Raw genomic sequence first — 24,728 nt, 5'->3', positions numbered from 1 at the left:
AGTGAGTACTTTCTGTTACATGGTTTTTAGAAAAGTTTGCACCATTTGTTTTTTGCATTCGCCAAACACTGTGCTTCATCCAGATACCTTTCATTTAACACAATATTATAATAACTGTCTTAAATACTATTTACTTTTGTCTTTGTTACTCCTAAGTAAATTGTATATGAAGTTTTACCCTTAAAGCTGTATTTTGTCAATAAAATATTTATTTTATGTGACTTACATAGCGCCTGAATCACCCCATACGGCGTATCTCTGCGCTCAGACTGCTTGTGGTCATACCAAGGAGGACTAGAACAGTTCAGTTTTCAGAAGTTTCCTGAAGGGCAAGAAATTTGTGCACTGGCACATCTGTATGGGGAGTTGGTTCCAGTACCGAGGGGCCAGATGGGAGAAAGCTTTGCCTCCTGTACGTGCCAGTTTGATACGGGGAGTACAAAGAAGTGCTTGATGGCTAGATCTAAGAGGCCTGGCCGGGGTATATCTGACCAACTTTTGGGCTAAGTAGCTATGGCTCATGTAATGATTTGTACACCATGCAACAGATTTTGAATTTAATTCTCTTTTTTATTGAAAACCAGTGAAGTTTAAGAAGAATGGGAGCAGAAGGTGTTCTGGGAGGGGCATTGCTCACTAGGCGGGCAGCAGTGTTCTGAACTATCTGGAGTTTGTTTAGGGATTTTTCCTTAGCAGAGATCAGCAGAGCATTGCAATAATACAGGCGACTGATAATCAGTGCCTGGATTAAGGTTTTACGGCTTACTGATGGTAGCAATGGAAAAACCCTTCTGAGGAAGCCAAGGGTATGAAAGCAAGTCCTGGCTGTGATGTTTAATTGTTCCTCTAACGTTAGTTCCTGATCAATTCGCACTCCTAGGTTTTTTATTGTCTGCTTTGGGGGTGGAGCTGGTCCTAATTCCCCTGGCCACCAATTGGGGGACCATCTCAATTTTGCTTCTCCGAACAGCATTATCTCTGATTTTTCAGTGTTCAATTGGAGAAAGTTATCCATCATCCACTGTGCGATGCCTTTCACCCCTTCCGAGAAGATGTCCTGTATATGTGGATTCGATTTGTCAAAGGTAAGGAGGAGTTGCGTATCATTAGCGTGTGAGATGGGAACGAAGCCTAATTTCCTCAGCAGCCCTGCCAAGGGGCTAACATAGATATTAAACAGCTTTGGGCTCAAACAGGAGCCCTGTGGAACCCACTTGGTGACTGAGGTGGTCTGGGAACAGTAGGAACCGAGGTTGATTGTTTGTGTCCTGCTAGTTAGAAAGTCGGTCAGCCAGCTTAAGGCTTTGCCCCGGATGACTATATCCTCAAGACGTTTGAGCAGGACCTGGTGGGATATGTTGTCGAAGGCTGCAGACAGGTCGAGCAGCACCAAGATCACTGCCTGACCACTATCCGCAGCCATTCGGATGTTATCAGTAACCTCCACCAATGTTGACTCTGTGCTGTGCTTAGGGCAAAAGCCAGACTGTGATTGGTTGAGGTGGTTAGTGGATTCAATGAACTCAGATAGATGTTTGTTTATATGTTTTTCTAGGAGTTTACCATATAGGGGGAGCAGAGAGATGGGACGGAAGTTGGTAACGTCCTCTGGTGGGACCTTCGGATTTGTCCATAAAGGAATTATCTGTGCTGCTTTCCACTCAGTTGGAAGAGGGCCTTCTTTCATGGAGCTATTAAGGATTGAGCATATAGGCCTAGCATGAGTGTTAGACAAAGTGGCAGAGATCTTGGCAGGTAATGGATCTAATGGGGACCCAGATTTGACCGTTTTTAGGAAGGAGTCTGTTTCAGAAATGGTGAGAGCAGGGAAGACTTCTAAAGTGAGGGAATCAGCTGCAATAGGTGGTGCATCTATATGGGGTTCAGAGTGGCGAGCGGAGACTTAAGTGATTTTTTTGTATATTTTTCAATTTTCTGAAAGAGGTGGTTCACGATATTGTCACAGAGATTTTGGGATGGAGCTTCTTCTGTATTACATGCTCTAGGGTTGGTGAATGAGTTTAGTATCTGAAACAAGGTGCGAGAGGAGTTTTCTGCTTTATCAGCTAAATGGTCTATGGTCGGTGACTAGAAGATTAGTGGTTAGGGAGGATAATCTTTCCTCATTGCTATCAGATTCCCCAGAAAGGGGTGGGATGAAGGATTCCTGAAAGGATTGTGGTGTCACTTTGTGCCAGTGTCTATGTTTCCTGATAGATTTGGTTTGGGGCCAATATCTCTGTGTTGGCCTCTGATATCGAAGTTGATCATAGAATGATATGACCACTCCAGGGGCTTAGTGGTTTTACAGATTATGTTGGGAGAGTCTGCTAGGACTAAGTCTAACATGTGTCCGGCCTGATGGGTAGGATCAGTATTAACTTTGCTTAGATCAAATGAGGTAATTCAGTTAATAGTGTTGCAACATCTTTGTTTTCAGGATTTTCCCATGCACATTAAATCTCCCAAAAGTAAGAAGTTTTTGGTGGAAATCACATAGGGAGATATGAGTTCCAATTGTTGGGAGGGGAAGTTGGATAGGGGCCCGGGAGGTCGATAAACCAGGGCGCCCTTCCAACAGAGTAGAGGGTGTATGTCTGCTCTGAAAATTAGTATCTCCATAGTTTCGCTACATTGCTGATCAATAATGGAGATTTTAATGGGATCCTTGTAAATTATTGCTAGTCCTCCTCCTGCTTTAAGTGGTCTATCTTGTCTCAGAATTGGGAGTGCGATAGCGATGTCAGGATTGGAGTGGGGCTTGGTCCATGTCTCGGTCAGAAATCCGATATGGGGCAAGGTGGAGGATAGCAAATCCCAGATGTCCACGGAGTGTTTGGGTAAGGATCGGACGTTGGCCAAGAAACAATTCTAATCTCTGCTAGTTTGATGGGCCAGGTGTAAGGCGTCATGTTGTAATCAATTGTCTTGTGCATGCTTAGTGACTTGGTAATGTGTGGTTGTATTGATTGCCTTGGGTGGGGACCTGGATTGCAAGGTACACTGGAATCTGCAATTCCTGCAAGAGAAAGGTCCTTCTGGGATTCTGGAATGGGAGCATGTGCTAGTAGGAGAGGCGCTCGGGTGGTGCCTTTCTCTGATGCACTTAAGTCCTATATTGTAGCAGTTTGTAGGAGTGTGTATTTTTTGGGACCAAGCTGGGTTATGAATGGCAGGGGTTCTGGCTACTGGCGACGACCAGGCGTGGATGGGAGCAGAAGGGCTTCCCTTTGGCGCGCTAGCTGCGCGCCCACTGCGCGCGGCCTCTGCGCTTAGTGCCCTTTATCAGCTTTTATGATGGTTGCTAGAGTTAGAGCTAGAGAGTTGACTGCTCCAGTCTTGTGTCTGCCGGAAGTGCAGACTGACTGCCTTCCGGTAGGTGTCTACTCCCTCTACACAAACGGAACATTCCGTGGTGGACCAGGGAGGCATCTAACAAAGATTTATGAGAAGCATGGGCAGGTAAAGTGCAATACCAAACAGTTACTGTGCAAGCGATACAATTTTTAAAAGCGGCGCAATTATCTTAGGTTGGGTGAATTAAAAGCATAGAGGCAACAATTAGGAGATTGCAATGGGAGCCCTTTACCAGGCGCTCCATGCGTTAACTAAACAGTGGTCTTGACTGTAGAATGGCCACAAGCGCGTCGTGCCCTGCATCAGGTTTTATGATGGTTGCTGGATTTAGAGCTGGAGCGCTGACTGCCCCAGTCTGTTGTCCATCCGAAGTGCAGACTGACTGCCTTTCGGTAGATGTCTACTCCCTCCACACAAACGGAACGTTCAGTGGTGGACCAGGGAGGCACCTAACAAAGATTTGTGAGCAACTTGTGCAGGTAAAGTACAATACCAAACAGTTACTGTGCAAGCGATACAATTTTTAAAAGAGGCTCAATTATCTTAGGTTGGGTGAATTAAAAGCGTAGAGGCACCAATTAGGAGATTGCAGTGGGAGCCCTATAACAGGCGCTCCTCGCTTCAACTTAACAGTGGTCTTGCCTCTAGAGTAGCCACAAGAGCGTCTGTTGCACGTCGTGCCCTGCATCAGCTTTTATGATGGTTGCTAGAATTAGAGCTAGAGCGCTGGCTGCCCTAGTCTGGTGTCCACCTGAAGTGCAGACTGACTTCCTTCCGGTAGGTGTCTTCTCCCTCCACACAAATGGAACGTTCTGTGGTGGTCCAGGGAGGCACCCAACAAAGATTTGTGAGCAGCATGTACAGGTAAAGTGCAATACCAAACAGGTCCTGTGCAAGCGATACAATTGATAAAAGCAGCGCAATTATCTTAGGTTGGGTGAATTAAAAGCGTAGAGGCAACAATTAGGAGATTGCAGTGGGAGCCCTTTACCAGACGCTCCTCGCGTTAACTAATTTGTGATCTTGCCTGTAGAGTGGCCACAAGCGCGTCCGCTGCGCGTCGTACCCTGCATCAGCTTTTATGATGGTTGCTAGAGTTAGAGCTAGAGCGCTGACTGCCCCAGTCTGGTGTCCGCCGGAAGTGCAGACTGACTGCCTTCTGGTAGGTGTCTACTCCCTCCACACAAACGGAATGTTCCGTGGTGGACCAGGGTGGCACCTAACTGAGATTTGTGAGCCGCATGTGCAGGTAAAGTACAATACCAAACAGTTACTGTGCAAGCGATACAATTTTTAAAAGTGGCGCAATTATCTTAGGTTGGGTGAATTAAAAGTGTAGAGGCAACAATTAGGAGATTGCAGTGGGAGCCCTTTACCAGGCACTCCTCAAGTTAACTAAACAGTGATCTTGCCTGTAGAGTGGCCACAAGCGCGTCTGCTGCGCGTCGTGCCCTGCATCAGCTGTTATGATGGTTGCTAGAGTTAGAGCTAGAGCGCTGACTGCCCCAGTCTGGTGTCCACCGGAAGTGCAGACTGCAGTGGGAGCCCTTTACCAGGCGGTCCTCGGATTAACTAAACAGTGGTCTTGCCTGTAGAATAGCCACAACGCATCCTAAATAATAAGGAAGATGATGAGTGACATTTTACTACCAGTGATAAAATTTACAAATGATGTCCATTGGAACTGATGGCGTGTTGAAGAGCTGCAAAAATCAGATGATTTTATTTATGAAACTGCATCTTCAGAATAGGATAGTACGTGCACTCTGTGGACAACAAGATGATATCAATTTATTAAAACATACTAAGGGGGCAAATATATATGAATGGCTTAAAGGTCTTTATAAACTAGCTAGTCTGGAAAGGATTACTTTCACTGTTCGATTTAGAATAGACTTTCTCAATGTTATTTTAGAACAGTCTTCGAATTAAGTAATTTCGTACTCTGGTAGTGCAGCAATATTGTTCAACAATTTCTTGTATTTTTTTGATTTAGTAATTTAAATAAATGCTGTAGTTTTACATATAGTTTGATTTGATAGTATATTCATTCATTTATAATTTGTAAGATTCATAGATGTTTTTTAACAATTGTATACTGCAAATAAAAATTTTGTCGATAAAAATATTTTAGAGAAAAGGAAGGTTTTATGCTTTAACCAGAGCCTCTGTTAGTCTTACAAATTACAGAAGAGGTCTAGAGGAGAAGACATGTTAAAATTAAAGTAAAACTCTAGATCATTATATTATGTTATGTTATGTTATGTTAATTGAGTCTTTTATAGCGCTCGGCTACTCGAAAGAGTGTCCCGGCGCTTTATTGACGGCCTGAAAAAGACAAACACAACACAGATATTAAAAAAACGGAGTCAGCAAAATAAAAGGGAGTCTAAGAGGGAAAAAGCCAAGTTTTCAGGCCCTTCCTGAAGGCCAGCAAATTCGAGGTACTGGGCAGAGTCAGGGGCAGAGAGTTCCAAAGCTGTGGAGCCCGGGACATAAAGGAGCGGCCTCCAATGCGAGCCTTCTTCACACGAGGAACAGTGGCAAGAAACATCGACTCTGATCTCAGAGATCGTGACGGACGATAGAAGGCGAGCCTCCTTTGAAGGTATTTAGCCCCCGAGGCGTAGAGGGCCTTGTGTGCAAGAGTTAGGGCTTTGAAAACTATCCGCTTCCGGATAGGCAGCCAATGAAGAGACTGCAACAAGCCAGAGACTCTGACTCGCCTGTGCAGGCCAAAAATGGCTCGCGCTGCCGCATTCTGGACCACCTGCATCCGTTGCAGGAGATACTCCGGCAGGCCAAGATATAGGACGTTGGAATAGTCCAATCCTGAACCAATTAAGGCCTGTACCGAAGTCCTCCTATGGTCCTCATATAGCAAAGGAAAAAACTTCCGAAGCATACGGAGGAGACCAAAACAGGTGCCAGTGAGGGCAAGGATCTGAGATCTTAAAGTCAAGCCGTTGTCAATTTTGATCCCCAAATTCTTAGCCAACTGAGACGATCGCACCGGAGGAGACATATCAGCGGGCCACCATACCTGCCAGTCTGGATCGAATTGACAGCTGAAGAAGAGTACCTCCGATTTGTCTGAGTTGCACTTGAGGCTGTTCAGTTGGAGCCATTTGAAAACAGCCCCAAGGCACTCACGGATACTCTCTCCATCAAAATCCTCTCCTTTCTCACAGGTAAAGAGAAGCTGGGTGTCGTCAGCATAGGATACGATCTGGGCCCCGAAAGACTCAGCCAATGCCGCCAGAGGGGTCATTATGAGTTCCCTGTTGACATTTTTGACAGCTATTCAGTAGTTTTAACTATGTGGGATTTATAATCTCATACTTCATTGACATTCCAACCCACATTTAGTGGAATCTTCCCTGGTAACTTTCCTCTCACATCCAACGAAACCAAATAAAACTATATAAATTATTTTCCAATAAAATACTAAATTCCAAAATTACTGTGGCCATTAAATCATAACATTAATTTTAAATAAGCAGCTTGACGAATTTTGTTCAAAGAGTATTCCTCATAAACAGTCTCAAACCATTCTTGGATCTCATTCATCTAAACTAATGTCATAAATTTCTGCTGATGACTGTCAGCCCAAATGGAAAAGATGCAGTTGACAGGTTAAGCTGGACCAACTTGCAAAAATTGTTGACAGTCTTTGATTTCCATACCTTATTTCAATCTACCCACGGCAAAGGCTCTGGAGTTAAAATTTGATTTGCAGAACACGATTCCTTCCAAAAATAAAGACTAGACTGTCTCTTTCTCCCAATATTAGTAATTTAGCTCTAAAACAGAAAGCAATTACCAGATAAAGGGGAATTCCAGCTAGGGATCACATGTTTTATAATTGGATGTTATACTATCACTGCTGCCTAAAGATATAAAAGCCTATTAAGAGTTCAGGTTTTCCTTATTTGAAAATCATGCTTCAGTTTTCACTTCAATGTTTGTGATTGGGAATGATCCAATAAACAATAATGTACCTTAAAATCAATGTTCCTAATATTAATATTGTCCCTGACAATACTTAATTCCTTATTACGAGTTTGGCAGTCCATGAACCACCGTACCCGAGGTCGCAGTCTGAATGCTGCGAGCTTGCCGGTCCGCACACTGTATTATGAGTTGAGGGTATTGCTATTGCAAAGACTACGGCTGAACCGCCGACAACACCAGCCATCCGCATGCCACCGGGTTGCGGTTGGGGAAAAGCAGTGCCATTGGGGGGTACAGAGGAGTTTCATCACTGTCCATCTTACAAGTTGACTTTTCGACGAGTTGTCTGCGGAATTGGGACAACCAGCTACATGTCAGCAGAAACAAAGGATTTTGAGTGCATACACACCCCTTTCTTGTTATTTTGATCAGAGTTTGACTTGGATCCCTTTCTTCAGGTCTCCCCTTCTACGCTGAGGATTACGACCTTGTTTGTAGCAATGTACAGATGAGTCCTTTGTGTACCATAAACCCATTGCCTGGACCTCCCACATATGGGCCCGACTTCAGCAATGGGTAGGTGGTATTATTCCACATGTATCATGCATATGTGTGCATCCACACATATACTATTGAAATGCTCACCCAGGCATCCATATCTATATATATAAAAAAACGAAATTATGTCTGTCTGTTTGTCCTTTATGCATTACTACACCATTCATCCGATCGCCATGAAACTTTTTGAAGTTGTTGAGTACACTCCCGCGAAGGTTTCTGGCAAAAATAATAAAAAATAAAAATTGTTAAAAGTTGTTGAGTACAATCCCGCAAAGGTTTCTGGCAAAAAAAAAAAAAGTTAAATATCGGCTCGGCCCCCAGGGCCCTCATAATCTTTCCGAAACTGAACGTTAACAGTTTCCAGTGCGACTCGCTTTTGCAATGCCCATCAACAAAGCAAAAGGACAATCGCTGCAAGTGTCTGGACTAGATTTGGAGAATCTGTGCTTCTCACATGGACAACTGTATGTGGCCAGCTCACGCGTCGGAAAACCTTCTGATTTATTCGTGTACGCACCAGACGGAAAAACAAAAAATACTGTGTATCCACAAGCACTCGAATAAATAAACAGAATTAAAACAACACTTTAAAAGGTTTTACATATTAAAATGAATAAGTTTCAATAAAAATGACCCAATGTAAATTAAATCTCATCATAAAAAGTTTCCTTAAATTTCCTTTCTTCTGAGATCGCAGCAACGCGCGACGGGTAAGCTAGTATATGATAAAATAATCCCAACCACCACAAGATGTCCGCAGCCACACCGCTTGCACTGCTTTAACCTCATATTACGCAGGTCAGAAGACAGCTGGTGTTTTGGTCTCCTGGCGGCCGAGGTGTTCGGGCGGTCAAACCACCAAACTCGTAATCAGGGCTTACATTTTTTAGAGAAATTTTAACAGGAGACAATCAAATCAATTGTCATATGTATGGGAAACCTGCTTTATTAAAGACCAACTTACTGCCAACAATTCCTAATATGTTCAATCTTCTCTTTACAGTGCAGAAGATAAACAAATCAGCTTTTAATAACAGTGGTAAACTCACATGGGGTAATGCAAGAAAGTAGAATTCCTAAAAGACGGTTACTGGAAGATTTAGGTGTCCTGATATGTATAGAGTGTGTTAAAAATGTTGGACCCAAATTGTCTGGCCGATGTGATGAGATGGAAGATATGAACTTGCAATTGGAATTAAAGAGAAATATATTTTTTTAAAATTTTTATTTTTTTTGGTCCTCATCTCACCTTTCAAGCCTCTGCGGGTCTTATGAAGCCGCCTTCGTGATCTGTCGCCCCTACGTCTTACCGCACTCGCTTGGGTCGTCCGACCGATCCCTTTTTTTTGTAAGGGACCCTGGTGTAATCATAAGACCAATGATGTTTACAGTAATCTTAGATTCTTACCTCAGCTCATGAGGGGGTGCCATATTTTCGATATCTTGTCCTCCACGCCCTCATACTCTAATCATGCCATAGAAAATACAGCTTTAAGCCAATCTTCCCTTTGCGGGAGTAGGGGTTCTTTCCACCTCTTGCACACTTACCTTCTGGCCAGCAATATCAAATACAATAATAAACCCCTGTCCTTCTGAGAGAGGGTCTGACTGAGGCAACCATCATCTCCAAAGAACACCAGTGGCATATTGATCTCTATATGGTATTAAAAATATCCCGTATATTGTCACCCACCTCAGTCCAAAATCTTTCAAGTGCTGGACACTCGTAGAAGATATACAAGTCATTGGCAAGAGGTGTCGCACACCTGGGGCATTTAGGGGCAGGGTCAGGGGCGAACTTTCCATTTTTGTGAGGGTGTAGTAGAGTCTATTAATGACAAAAAAATGTTTTTTTTTTAAACAAGCAGGCTTGACAAATCTGTACAGGGTCATTGGTGAAGGTTCATACAAGGAGTCTGTTAACGGCCCAAGTGGGGCTTCCATCCATACTGCAGCAAAGGGGGGTGTCTCATGGTCCTCGGCCTCCAACAAGCTGTTGTACCACATAGAAATTTCCTTACTCAGTGGGCGAATAGATCGCAACAGGTCTTCAATCTCTCTATTCCCACTGGTCTCCCACTTTTCTGCCTCATACCATGATGGTAACTGTATGTATTTAAATCTTGAGAGCCCCGGACCGATCTTTGCCCTCAGGTACTCCCATGGATGTATCCCCCGGAGTCCAACAATTCGGACCAAATTGTGATGCCTGCCCTTTTTATCGGCAATGCCAAACTGTCCTGCAGGCAGTCCGGTGTTCCTGGTGCATCCCATACGGGGGGCATTTTCAGAGTGGTATCCAATGCCCCAGCTGCGCCTGAGCCTGTACCATAACTCCAAAGCTGCCCTCAAAAGTTTCAGGTGCACCCTCTTGAAGAACACAGGTGACCCAAACTTGTACAGAAACGCCTCGCCATCTCCTCCCCCTTCCACCCGCGCCATTTCACCCAGCAGCCTCCCCCAGGCTGATTCCCCAGGTTTCACCAGCAGCATCCGTATGCTTTTAAACTGGAATGCTGCTGCTTACAGCCTTACATCTGGGAGGGCTAACCCACCTTTTTTTAGTCTGCGTCTGAGTTTTTTCCACGCCAGACGAACCCCTTTATTGCCCCAGACGAAACTGCCGATCTTACTCTAATCTTTCATTAAACTTTTACTGGGAAATGTTAATGGAATTGAAGAGAAGAGGTAGAACAGCTTAGGTAGGATAACCATCTTTACTAAGTTGGTTTTCCCATGAATAATCAGGGGAGATTTCTCCATCTGCTAAAGAGACTATCAATTTCCTTTGCCACCCTCTTGAGATTCAACTTGGGTATCTTTTCAACTTCCTTTACTACATAGATCCCCAAGTATCTCATCTCTTCACTTACTCTCCCTGACCACTCCAGATTCCAACACATCACCTCTGTCTTGGTTTTATTAACAAGAAACCCGGAGAGTGATCCAAACTCACACATACACTCTTCCACCCTCGGAATAGCTGTCTCTGGGTCACTTGTGTACAGTATTAAATCGTCGGCATATAGGGCTATTTTAGAGCTATATTTTTCTGATCTAAATGGATAGATTGAGTCACCCAGTCTAAGCATCTGAGCTAATGGTTCCACATACAAATTAAACAAAAGAGGTGATATCGGGCCCCCCTGCCTAGTTCCTCTCTGGATGTTGAAACTCGCCGTAAGGAAACCATTTAGGAATATTCGAGCAGAGGCACCCTGATAGCAGTTCTGCAGGGTTTGTATACAAATTGGACCAAACCCCATGGCCCTCAGGACCTCCCATAGATATACCCAGCAAACTCTATCAAAGGCCTTGGCCGCGTCGACAGCGACAACGGCCAAGGGTTCTGTCCTCTGAATGCAAAAACAGGAGAGAGTTTTCCCGAGTGGACCCAGAAAGGACTGGGAAATAGTAACACCAAAAGAGGGGGGTTTCCTTTCTGTGGTTATTCCATAATTATTATACAATATATCAACTCAATAGATCAAGACACCTATTGTGAGACAGTTTTTAGTTTAAGATGAATTACAATATCCTCAAAAACACATATACCTTCAGACAAAAAGTTGTATCAAAAAAGTCACATTTATTAAAAAGGAAGACACAAGCATTAATATTGAAGAGTTCAAACAATTTCACATAAATATTATTATGTCATAGAAACACATGTATATACTTTTCATCCAAATGTTACAATATAAAAACATATAGAAACGAATAAAAAAACACTGTTGTCGACGCGTTTCGGTGCTTAGTTGGGTACAACACCTTCTTCAGGACTAATGATTAAAAGCTTCATAAATCTAAAAGAAATATATGTGACATTAAATTAATACAAGGTATACGAGAATTTGTTTTTTACAGAAACATTTTTGTCTCACTTCATACAGGGTCATAACTATTGGTGGTCAAAATATCTTACTTTTTAAAGCATTTTCAATTTGCTATGCCAGTCTTGATCCTGGAGTGGAAAATTTCTTTAGTTTGTGTATTCACCTCAGCTTGACAATCTAGAGGATCTGAAATAACAGTAATACTTAATTTTACACGATGTTCTCTGTGTGGTACATATATTCTTATTTTACATGCACCAATGCTTACTTGATAGCGATGTGCAGATTCTGATTTTTTAGATGGACACTTCTCCAAGCGCCTGCATTTTATCTAGGTCGCCTTGGGGTATTCAGGAGCCTTTTTACAAGTAAATTCCAATTGCTTGTTTATTTGGGCGAGCTTCACATCTATAGGTGGAAATCAATAAGCAAAGTCTATTACCATATTTAATTTGTAATAAATCTACGTGCATATAGTCACATAAATCATGGCCAGCACTATAGTCAGTGCATAGTGTTGTTCTTTGATGGAACCTTACTGTGCTTTACTTGTGGTTACAGGAGTATACCACACTATAACTTGAGTGCCCTGGTTGGTTGCATTTAAAATGCACATAAGGTGATGGCTGTAACCTGTCACAAGATGCAAATACATCACGCCCATCATGGGCTCATAATTAGAAATGCCGGCGTGCTCTGGATCTCAGGCGCATACTGATTAAAGTGCTGCTGAGGCTCTGTTTGGATTATGTTAGCAGGGTATTAGAGCTACTATAGAATTTGGTTTGCGCACAAAGCCAGCTAGTTAATAAGGTAGTTTTTTGGTTTAGAAACAGCAACAGTATTCAACAAGAAAAGGGGCTAGAGGTCCGCTATAGCTAGATGCAAAACACGGGTATAGATCGCCGTGTTCACGGACAGAATCTTACCTAGGTTCAGTTTTGTCCGCGCGGTCTGCCTGGTCTCCCTGGTCTCCAGAGTTTGTATGGAGGACGAGGCGCGTATTGGTTAAAGCGCTGCTGAGGCTCTGTTTGGATAATGTTAGCAGAGCTTTAAAACTATTGTAAAATTTGGTTTGCGCACAAAACCAGCTAGGTACTAGAGTTGTTTTTAGTTTAAAGGCAGCAACAGTATTTAGCAAAAAAAAAAAAAAAAAGGGGGCTAGAGGTCCGCTATAGCTGGGCTCGAGGCCATGTTTCCATGTTTACGGGCAGAATCTTACCTAGATTCAGTTTCGTCCGCGCGGTCTGCCTGGTCTCCCCGGTCTCCAGAATCAATATGGAGGACGGGGCACGGAGGCGGTATTTATACGCTGAAAAATTGCAATAAACAGGTTGACAAGATCCACCTGTTTTTAATTAAATGGTGTTGTGAAGCCGCGCCATTTTAGTAGTTTTTGCGGTATAAGTTAAACGCCTTCGAGACTAAAGGCGGACTTAGGTAGATGCCAGTTGGTAGTCAAGGAAACGCATTCAGTGCGAATGTTGTCCGAAGATGAAAACGGACTTCGGTTTTTACGTTAGTTTCATTGTTTTGGTAAACAAATACCGGGTGCGAAAATAAACGAAAGAAACAGGTTCTGCTAAGTTGCGAAATATTGTTGCAAATGTATATGTTGCGATTTTGCAACTTAGCAGAACCTGTTTCAGGCAGACCGCGCGGACGAAACTGAATCTAGGTAAAATTCTGCCCGTAAACATGGAAACATGGCCTCGAGCCCAGCTATAGCGGACCTCTAGCCCCCTTTTTTTTTTTTTTGCTAAATACTGTTGCTGCCTTTAAACTAAAAACAACTCTAGTAACTAGCTGGTTTTGTGCGCAAACCAAATTTTACAATAGTTTTAAAGCTCTGCTAACATTATCCCAACAGAGCCTCAGCAGCGCTTTAACCAATACGCGCCTCGTCCTCCATACTGACTCTGGAGACCAGGGAGACCAGGCAGACCGCGCGGACAAAACTGAACCTAGGTAAGATTCTGTCCGTGAACACGGCGATCTATACCCGTGTTTTGCATCTAGCTATAGCGGACCTCTAGCCCCTTTTCTTGTTGAATACTGTTGCTGTTTCTAAACCAAAAAACTACCTTATTAACTAGCTGGCTTTGTGCGCAAACCAAATTCTATAGTAGCTCTAATACCCTGCTAACATAATCCAAACAGAGCCTCAGCAGCACTTTAATCAGTATGCGCCTGAGATCCAGAGCACGCCCGCATTTCTAATTATGACCCCATGATGGACGTGATGTATTTGCATCTTGTGACAGGTTACAGCCATCACCTTATGTGCATTTTAAATACAACCAACCAGGGCACTCAAGTTATAGTGTGGTATACTCCTGTAACCACAAGTAAAGCACAGTAAGGTTCCATCAAAGAACAACACTATGCACTGACTATAGTGCTGGTCATGATTTATGTGACTATATGCACGTAGATTTATTACAAATTAAATATGGTAATAGACTTTGCTTATTGATTTCCACCTATAGATGTGAAGCTCGCCCAAATAAACAAGCAATTGGAATTTACTTGTAAAAAGGCTCCTGAATACCCCAAGGCGACCTAGATAAAATGCAGGCGCTTGGAGAAGTGTCCATCTAAAAAATCAGAATCTGCACATCGCTACCAAGTAAGCATTGGTGCATGTAAAATAAGAATATATGTACCACACAGAGAACATCGTGTAAAATTAAGTATTACTGTTATTTCAGATCCTCTAGATTGTCAAGCTGAGGTGAATACACAAACTAAAGAAATTTTCCACTCCAGGATCAAGACTGGCATAGCAAATTGAAAATGCTTTAAAGAGTAAGATATTTTGACCACCAATAGTTATGACCCTGTATGAAGTGAGACAAAAATGTTTCTGTAAAAAACAAATTCTCGTATACCTTGTATTAATTTAATGTCACATATATTTCTTTTAGATTTATGAAGCTTTTAATCATTAGTCCTGAAGAAGGTGTTGTACCCAACTAAGCACCGAAACGCGTCGACAACAGTGTTTTTTTATTCGTTTCTATATGTTTTTATATTGTAACATTTGGATGAAAAGTATATACATGTGTTTCTATGACATAATAATATTTATGTGAAATTGTTTGAACTCTTCAATATTAATGCTTGTGTCTTCCTTTTTAATAAATGTGACTTTTTTGATACAACTTTTTGTCTGAAGGTATATGTGTTTTTGCGGATATTGTAATTCATCTTAAACTAAAAACTGTCTCACAATAGGTGTCTTGATCTATTGAGTTGATATATTGTATAATAATTATGGAATAACCACAGAAAGGAAACCCCCCTCTTTTGGTCTGTCCTCTGAATGGCCAGATCGATATTGCCAATTAAGAGCTGCATTTGTTCCTGGATGTATCTCCCTGCGACGAACCCTTTCTGATCTGGGTGTATTAACTTTGGTGTCAGTTTGGCCAATCTCCCTGCTAAAATGCCCATAAAGATCTTATAATCGGCATTCAGTAGGGAGATTGGGCGATAGGAGTCTGCCTTTTTTGGAGCCTTGCCAGGTTTTAATATCACAACTATTATTGCCTCTTTCCATGTATTGGGAACCTTTCCAGTTAAACTATAAATTGAATTAAAGGTATCCCCCAATGCTTCTAAAAGCTCCACCTTGAGGTGTTTATATATTTCGCTCGGGAGTGCATCTGAACCAGCAGCTTTTTTGTTCTTAGATTTATTTTTCTGAGCTGCTATCTCCTCCGACGAAAAGGGGGCATCTTAGTTGTTTTTGCTTTCTTCTGAGAGTACGGGAAGCTGTTTATTGCTAAGAAATTACTAAATCGAACTCAGCAGGGGAGCCAGGTCTTCTCTATACAGCTCTGAGAACATGGAAAGAAGACAGGGCTGTATATCCTTGATCTTATTTGAAACGTCCCAGCTGGCGTTGATTTTAAGTTTTTTTATATCATTCCTAGCTCGGTCGGTCCTAGCTTTCCATGCCAATAAGGCACCAGCCTTCTCCTAAGTATGGGCGGAAAATCCGTTACGCTCGCGGATTTTGCGGATTTTCGGTAAATTCGCAATCCGCGAGATTTGCGAATTTCCCGCAAAATCCGCAAATTCGCACGCAGCGGATTTTTTTTGCGGCGCGCGGCGTTGGTGATACAATTTTTGCGGCGCGCGGCGTTTATCATCGTTTGCCGAGTTGTTTTTCTCGATATTTTGCGAGTGCTGCGCCATTTTGGATCTTGCTGTGTGATCCCGCGGGAATTTGGCGAGCGCGATTACGTCATCGCGGCTTGCCAACTTGCACAGCAAGAGTTTGTCAACGCGAGTACGGCGAGATCACGTCTCGCGGTACTTCGCAATTGCGAGATTTGAGATGCGGCGAGCAGCAACAATCTCGCACAAGCAAAAATATAAAATTTGCAATTCTGCACAAGAAATCCACCAGCAAGCAGCATAAACCTTCTTGAAATGATGATTTTTATCTGAATAACTCCTTAGGTTGACATTTGTCTGCACTTTTTTAGCGAGGAGTCCATTTTGGGGAGGGGGGAGGGGGTGGGAGGAAGGAAGTGCCCCACAGTATTCAACTTCCTGTTCCTGTCCAGCAGGCTCCTCCCAGTGCTTTGTCCATCTCCTGGTCACTTTTCATTTGGATCTGGAGCTGGAAGGATTACTTTTTGTGGATGCTGCTGGATATTTGGATTTGAGGCCTTTTTGACTTTCTTTGGATCACTGTTGGATTAGAAATTTTACAAGTAAGTTTGTTTGGGGCATTACAGTTGCTGCAATTAAAATTTTGGAATTTTCGATTTTTGGGCTGTTTTGGGGCCTTTTGCCCAGGGGTACTCAGTGGTGGGTGGACTGAGTCTTTCTGTGGGTTGTCTTGAACTTAAACATCATGGAGGCCATGGATGAATTGGGATTGTGCTGATTTTTCTGTGTTTTTCGATTTTTGACCTGTTGTTGGGGCCTTGACCAGGGGTAGTGAGTGGTGCATGGGCCTAGTCTTTCTGTGGGCTGTCTTGAACTTAAACATCATGGAGGGCATGGATGGAATGGGATTGTGCTGATTTTTCTGTGTTTTCGATTTTTGACCTGTTGTTGGGGCCTTGACCAGGGGTAGTGAGTGGTGCATGGGCCTAGTCTTTCTGTGGGGTGTCTTGAATTTAAACATCATGGAGGGCATGGATGGAATGGGATTGTGCTGATTTTGCAGTGTTTTTCGATTTTTGGGGGTGTTCATGGGGACAGGCCATGTGGGTGGGGGCCATTTTGAGTGCTGGTACAGGCAGGCCCTGGCCATGTGCTAGGAGGCAAGTGGCCATTTTGAATGCAGGCTTTGTTGTTAGGCCTCCAACCATTTTGCCTACTTTTCAACCTTTATTTATGCCCAGGGGTAGTGAGTCTTGCATGGGCCTAGTCTTTCTGTGGGTTGTCTTGAATTTAAACATCATGGAGGCCATGGATGGAATGGGATTGTGCTGACTTTGCAGTGTTTTTCGATTTTTGGGGGTGTTCATGGGGAGGGACATGCCATGTGGCTGGTGGCCATTTTGAGTGCAGCTACAGGCACTGGCCATGTGCTGGCAGGCAAGTGGCCATTTTGAATGCAGGCTTTGTTGTTAGGCCTCCAACCATTTTGCCTACTTTTCAACCTTTATTTATGCCCAGGGGTAGTGAGTCTTGCATGGGCGGGCCTAGTCTTTCTGTGGGTTGTCTTGAATTTAAACATCATGGAGGCCATGGATGGAATGGGATTGTGCTGATTTTTCAGTGATTTTCGTTTTTTGGGCCTGTACTTGTGGCCTTTTCACCAGGGGTATTTGAGTCTGGCATGGGCCTAGTCTTTCTGTGGGCTGTCTTGAACTTAAACATCATGGAGGGCATGGATGGAATGGGATTGTGCTGATTTTGCAGTGTTTTTCGATTTTTGACCTGTTGTTGGGGCCTTGACCAGGGGTAGTGAGTGGTGCATGGGCCTAGTCTTTCTGTGGGGTGTCTTGAATTTAAACATCATGGAGGGCATGGATGGAATGGGATTGTGCTGATTTTGCAGTGTTTTTCGATTTTTGGGGGTGTTCATGGGGACAGGCCATGTGGGTGGGGGCCATTTTGAGTGCTGGTACAGGCAGGCCCTGGCCATGTGCTAGGAGGCAAGTGGCCATTTTGAATGCAGGCTTTGTTGTTAGGCCTCCAACCATTTTGCCTACTTTTCAACCTTTATTTATGCCCAGGGGTAGTGAGTCTTGCATGGGCCTAGTCTTTCTGTGGGTTGTCTTGAATTTAAACATCATGGAGGCCATGGATGGAATGGGATTGTGCTGATTTTGCAGTGTTTTTCGATTTTTGGGGGTGTTCATGGGGAGGGACATGCCATGTGGCTGGTGGCCATTTTGAGTGCAGCTACAGGCACGGCCATGTGCTGGCAGGCAAGTGGCCATTTTGAATGCAGGCTTTGTTGTTAGGCCTCCAACCATTTTGCCTACTTTTCAACCTTTATTTATGCCCAGGGGTAGTGAGTCTTGCATGGGCCTAGTCTTTCTGTGGGTTGTCTTGAATTTAAACATCATGGAGGCCATGGATGGAATGGGATTGTGCTGATTTTTCAGTGATTTTCGTTTTTTGGGCCTGTACTTGTGGCCTTTTCACCAGGGGTATTTGAGTCTGGCATGGGCCTAGTCTTTCTGTGGGCTGTCTTGAACTTAAACATCATGGAGGGCATGGATGGAATGGGATTGTGCTGATTTTTCTGTGTTTTTCGATTTTTGACCTGTTGTTGGGGCCTTGACCAGGGGTAGTGAGTGGTGCATGGGCCTAGTCTTTCTGTGGGGTGTCTTGAATTTAAACATCATGGAGGGCATGGATGGAATGGGATTGTGCTGATTTTGCAGTGTTTTTCGATTTTTGGGGGTGTTCATGGGGACAGGCCATGTGGGTGGGGGCCATTTTGAGTGCTGGTACAGGCAGGCCCTGGCCATGTGCTAGGAGGCAAGTGGCCATTTTGAATGCAGGCTTTGTTGTTAGGCCTCCAACCATTTTGCCTACTTTTCAACCTTTATTTATGCCCAGGGGTAGTGAGTCTTGCATGGGCCTAGTCTTTCTGTGGGTTGTCTTGAATTTAAACATCATGGAGGCCATGGATGGAATGGGATTGTGCTGATTTTGCAGTGTTTTTCGATTTTTTTGTGTCTATAACTGAACTGATGTTCCTCTGTCTTCCATTTTTTTTAGGTGCACAAGACTCAAGAGAACCACCAGTGCCAGGAAGAAGTCCTGCAGCGGTGTGTGTGTGCAGCATAACGTCACGCGACGTCACGTCTGGCCTCAGACAACTCTACAATTCGTGCAACTGCGGCCTGCTGTCTGACCTGCTCTGAAGAAGATGGCCCCAAAGAAAGTTCTCCGTAGCTCCTCTAGCAAGAAAGTTGCTAGTAAGGAGCAGAAGAAGCAAGTTACCAAGGAGGCTGGTGTGCCACCCGCCACGTTTTTTGGCAGAAAAAAAAAAAGTACGCCTGCAGCAGCAGGATCTGCTGGGGACCAAGCTGGGAGCAGCACCCCTGCTTCATTGGGTTCAGTGCCTCCACCACCACGCCAACTTAAGTCAAAGCCCTTGAGTGCTTCAGAGGCAGTCAGTGTACTTCTCCAATCACCATCGACCAGTGATGTTGGCTCATCGCAAGAAAGTAGCAGCAATGTCCCTGAATCAACACAGGTTGTTGTAACTCATCTGACAAGTGTTGAACAACCACAGCCGCAACAACAACACCATGTGCAAGTACACGCCCAAGTACATGTGGAAGGAGAGGCAGCAAAAGGAGATGCGCAAGCAAAGGTGCATGGAGGTTCACAAGTGCCCACAATAGTTGTTCCTCCCGAAGTAGGGGCACATCAGGAAATCGACAATGAACCCGAGGTATCATTGGAAGCCACTCCTCCTGATGATCATTCATTGTCTTCCACATCCCTAGAAAGGAAAAGATCAAGGGGGGTGTCTACATCTTCTTCAAGCCCACCTCGTTCTGATGCAAGTGATCTGTCTTGGGAACCACAACTGCGGTCTGACAGTGAGGCACACCATGATCTGACACCGGTACCTAAGCGTAAAAGGAAGGTCGTCCAAAAACTCAAACCTATGGAGTGTGATGAGGCTCAACAAGAAGTGACAGATACTGCTGGTGATGAAGCCTCTCACGATGACGACGAGCCAGTCATCACAAAGGTCACTGCAGCCCCACCGGGCATGCAGCAAAGAGACATTTTGACCCTATCCCGAGAAGCTGCTGAGCGTGATGATGATGTCGGCGAGGAGGCAATGGAAATGGAATCATTAGATTTGGAGTTAAGTAGTACACCAAAACCTACCGCTTCCATATTTCTTCCTCGCAAGAAGGTACCCACCTCGTCCTCGACCTCAATTTGTGGTGGTGAAAGTGCAAAACGTACTGAAGTTCGGCAATCCACATCCTCCACTTCATCTGGCATTAGCAGCAGGACCACCACCACCAGTATCGCCGCCTCCTCCGGCCCCCGAAGACATTTCAAGTCTCCAGTTTGGGACTTCTTTAGTGTTTGCCCAAAAAAGGAAAACGTAGCCATTTGTAGCCTTTGTAAGCTTCGAGTTAGTCGTGGTAAGCTTGGTTCTAACTATGGTACCGGAGGCCAGAGAGGTCATCTTGAGAGAGCGCACCCTGTCCAATGGTTTCCGCACCTAGAGGCGGTCAAGAAAGCCGGAATTGCACGTAATGAAAACGTTGATTTTTCATCTGATGATGACGAGGAGGTAGAAGACGATTCAAACACTTCACTTACACCCAGTTCCCCTGTCAGCAGCAAACCCCATGGGAGCCACACTAAGAGTGTGGGAGAGAGTGAGACATCAATGCGGAAAAGTTCATCAGCGAGCGTAACTGGGTCGAAGAGATCATCATCATCCCGTAAATCCTTGGTCCAGGGCAACATTAAAAAGATGTTGTTTACAGAAGCGCAATATGAACGCAACCACCCAATGACCCGTCTGTATAACACTAAGCTGGCTAAAATGCTAGCTCTGGACCTTCTCCCTTTTTCTTTTGTAGAAGGGGTTGGTTTTCTAGAATTAGTGACAGCGCTCTGCCCTAAATGGAAGGTTCCTAGCCGGTTCTATTTTGCCCGAGTTGCGGTTCCAGCACTACATGAAGATGTTCTGAAGGTGATTGGGGCAGCTTTGCAGAAGAGTGCTGTTCACACTATACATCTGACAACAGACATGTGGACCAGTGGCGCAGGCGCTGATTACATGTGCATCACTGCACACTGGGTCTCTTTTTCAGGGGCTAAATCAAAGCTAAACGCAGGTGTTGACACGAACATTGTTTTTAAAGGTGCTCGGAAACATGCAACACTAGCCATGTTTGGTTTGGAGAAACGTCACACAGCAGAAAACATTTTGGATGTCTTTAACACAAAGGTCCTTAACTGGCTGTCCCCACTAAAACGCAAGGTTGGTTATGTTTCCACGGACAATGGCGCCAATATAGTTAAGGCCATGAGGGACGGTTACTATTTCAGAGTGCCGTGTTTGGCGCACTGTATAAACCTGGTTGTCCAAAAATTCTTGGGTAATAAAGGCAGTGCAGCGTACAGTGTATTGGACACCTGCCGAAAAATGTGCAAGCATTTCAGCCATTCTTTTAAGGCCCGGAAGCAGCTGAGGAGCCTGCTATATCAACGTCAAATGCCAGTGAAAGCACTCATCCAGGAGGTGGTAACACGTTGGAACTCAACCTTCTACATGCTTGAGCGTCTGTATGAGCAGTATACGGAACTCGATCAATATTTCCTTAAAGAGGGTACAGAGGAGCTGAGGATGGGTGGGCCGCAATGGAACATAGTTGAAAGCCTGACACGCATGCTTCGTCCTTTTGAGTTCTTCACGCGTGCAGTCAGCAAGGAGGACTCTAATTTGGGAAAAGCTATCCCATTGTTGTACATGCTGGAGGACCAACTGAAGGAGGTGTGTTCTGTGTTTGGAAAAGATAAAAACCAAGACTCTTTGCTTCTGGCTGAGCAATTATTAGAGCTCCTACAAGGTGATGAACGTCTTAAAAAGATCCACTCAGAACAGCATTACATTTGTGCTACTATTCTGGATCCACGCTACAAAAAGGCGCTGGCAGGCCAAGCATTCTTTCCTTTTGATGATGAACATGTTCCAAAGGTTGGCTAGCCTTGTCAGCCAAGAAGTTTGAAACAGAACGGCTGGAAATTGAAGGAAATGGCAGTACATCAGCAGGCCATCCCCAGTCAAAACAATCCACTTCTGCACCTGTGGCTGTGGCACAAGTGACCTCTCAGCCGTTAAAGACACCGGCAACCGGATCATCTGCACGAAAGACAACAGAAACATTGGAGGCTGAAGAGGATTGGCTAGCTTTGCGTGGGTTTGGTTCTCAAAAGGTCAGAGGCACAGCAAGAGCTAAGCAAAGTGGAGGAACCTTGGATGAGGACCTTGAGTCGATGGTGAAGGACTATCTGAATGACTCAACAGAGGTCTATGTTAATTCTGACCCATTGGCGTATTGGCATGGGAGAAAAGAATTGTGGCCACAGCTCACCAACCTGGCTTTAAACTACTTGTCTTGCCCACTCGCAAGCGTGTCTTCTGAACGGGTTTTCAGTGCGGCTGGTGGGATTGTAACTCCCAAACGGAGCCGCCTCTCGCCCAAAAATGTGGAGAGGTTAACAATGATCAAGATGAATCAGCACCTCATACCACCAGATTTCAGAGTACGAGAGAGCGTGCCGGATGAAGAGGAGGTGGCCAGCAACATAGATGAGGGAATTTCTACTCTGTCAGGTGACACTGAGCTCACCCTGCCTGAATTCGCAGAGTATGATGACGAAGCCTTATTCTTATTCCTGGACCGTGATACCGAGCCCTGAAAATGAGACAACGAATCAATAACTTTCTTTTTCATCCTTATTCACTTTTATTCCTGTGTGTCTGTCTTTCTTTGTTGTGCACAGTTAATATAATTCAAACTTTAATCAGATAATCACAAAAACAAGCCCATCAACAGAACTGTCTTCACTTGTTTGCGAATTGATTTGAAGGTGCCGCAGTCTGCATTCCTCAGGTTCAGAAGTTCCGAAGAACATGCTCCTCTATCCTCCTCCTCCAGACTCCTATTTCCATCAAAGCAGAGGGCTGGTTTACGCCCAATGAAGAAAGACTCAGCACTTGTGGGGGTGTTGTTCTACCTCTTTGCAGGTGAGTTGACGGGTCTCTGGGGCCATTTCTGGGAAGCACTAAAAGTGGTTTGGACCAAATCCGAGGCGGAAATTTTTTTGTGTTTTTGATGACTTGCTTGCCTTTGAGGTGCTCTTAGGGGGGGTTCCGTCTGTTTGTGGGTGAGTTTCGTGGTCTGGGAGCATTGCTGGGACACTCTAATCTTGATTGCATTTGCTTTTCAGGAAATCCGTTGTGCCAACCCCGACTTATGGCCTAGCTACGCAGTGCGTTTGGACCGAAGGCCCAGAAATATTGCAAGTATGAGATTTTGCTTTTGGCCTGTTTGGGGGTGTTATGCTTCCTGGCGGGTGGGTTGGCGGGTCTTGGGGCATTCCTGGGAAGGTCTAATACCGGGTAGAAGTGGTTGGGACAAAATCCAGGCCGATTTTTTTTTGGCTATTTCTGACATTTTGCTCTATGTAGCGTTTTCGGGGGCCTGTTTGGGGGGCTTCCTGGTGTTTGTGGGTGAGTTTCGTGGTCTGGGAGCATTGCTGGGACACTCTAATCTTGATTGCATTTGCTTTTCAGGAAATCCGTCGTGGCAACCCCGACTTATGGCCTAGCTACGCAGTGCGTTTGGACCGAAGGCCCAGAAATATTGCAAGTATGAGATTTTGCTTTTGGCCTGTTTGGGGGTGTTATGCTTCCTGGCGGGTGGGTTGGCGGGTCTTGGGGCATTCCTGGGAAGGTCTAATACCGGGTAGAAGTGGTTGGGACAAAATCCAGGCCGATTTTTTTTTGGCTATTTCTGACATTTTGCTCTATGTAGCGTTTTCGGGGGCCTGTTTGGGGGGCTTCCTGGTGTTTGTGGGTGAGTTTCGTGGTCTGGGAGCATTGCTGGGACACTCTAATCTTGATTGCATTCGCTTTTCAGGAAATCCGTCGTGGCAACCCCGACTTATGGCCTAGCTACGCAGTGCGTTTGGACCGAAGGCCCAGAAATATTGCAAGTATGAGATTTTGCTTTTGGCCTGTTTGGGGGTGTTATGCTTCTTGGCGGGTGGGTTGGCGGGTCTTGGGGCATTCCTGGGAAGGTCTAATACCGGGTAGAAGTGGTTGGGACAAAATCCAGGCCGATTTTTTTTTGGCTATTTCTGACATTTTGCTCTATGTAGCGTTTTCGGGGGCCTGTTTGGGGGGCTTCCTGGTGTTTGTGGGTGAGTTTCGTGGTCTGGGAGCACTGCTGGGACACTCTAATCTTGATTGCATTTGCTTTTCAGGAAATCCGTCGTGGCAACCCCGACTTATGGCCTAGCTACGCAGTGCGTTTGGACCGAAGGCCCAGAAATATTGCAAGTATGAGATTTTGCTTTTGGCCTGTTTGGGGGTGTTATGCTTCTTGGCGGGTGGGTTGGCGGGTCTTGGGGCATTCCTGGGAAGGTCTAATACCGGGTAGAAGTGGTTGGGACAAAATCCAGGCCGATTTTTTTTTGGCTATTTCTGACATTTTGCTCTATGTAGCGTTTTCGGAGGCCTGTTTGGGGGGCTTCCTGGTGTTTGTGGGTGAGTTTCGTGGTCTGGGAGCACTGCTGGCTATATATACTTTACTTTGCAAGAGGTTTGAAGCAAATCCATGGTGGCAGAGGGGAGTTAGGGCCTAGCTGCAGAGCGCGCGCGGAGTGATTTGGGAAATTTGTGAAAAATTGACTAAGTCCCCATTTTTGTACTTTTGCTCTTTGGCTGTTTGGGGGTCTTCTACTCGTTTTCTCCTGGGTTGACGGCTCTGGGGCCAATGCTGGGAAGTTCTAATACCGGATAAAAGTGTTTTGGACCAAATC

The sequence above is a fragment of the Lissotriton vulgaris genome, chromosome 4_1, assembly GCF_964263255.1.
Source record: "Lissotriton vulgaris chromosome 4_1, aLisVul1.2, whole genome shotgun sequence".
NCBI classification, from domain to species: domain Eukaryota; kingdom Metazoa; phylum Chordata; class Amphibia; order Caudata; family Salamandridae; genus Lissotriton; species Lissotriton vulgaris.
Note: the sequence above shows the minus strand (reverse complement) of the source record.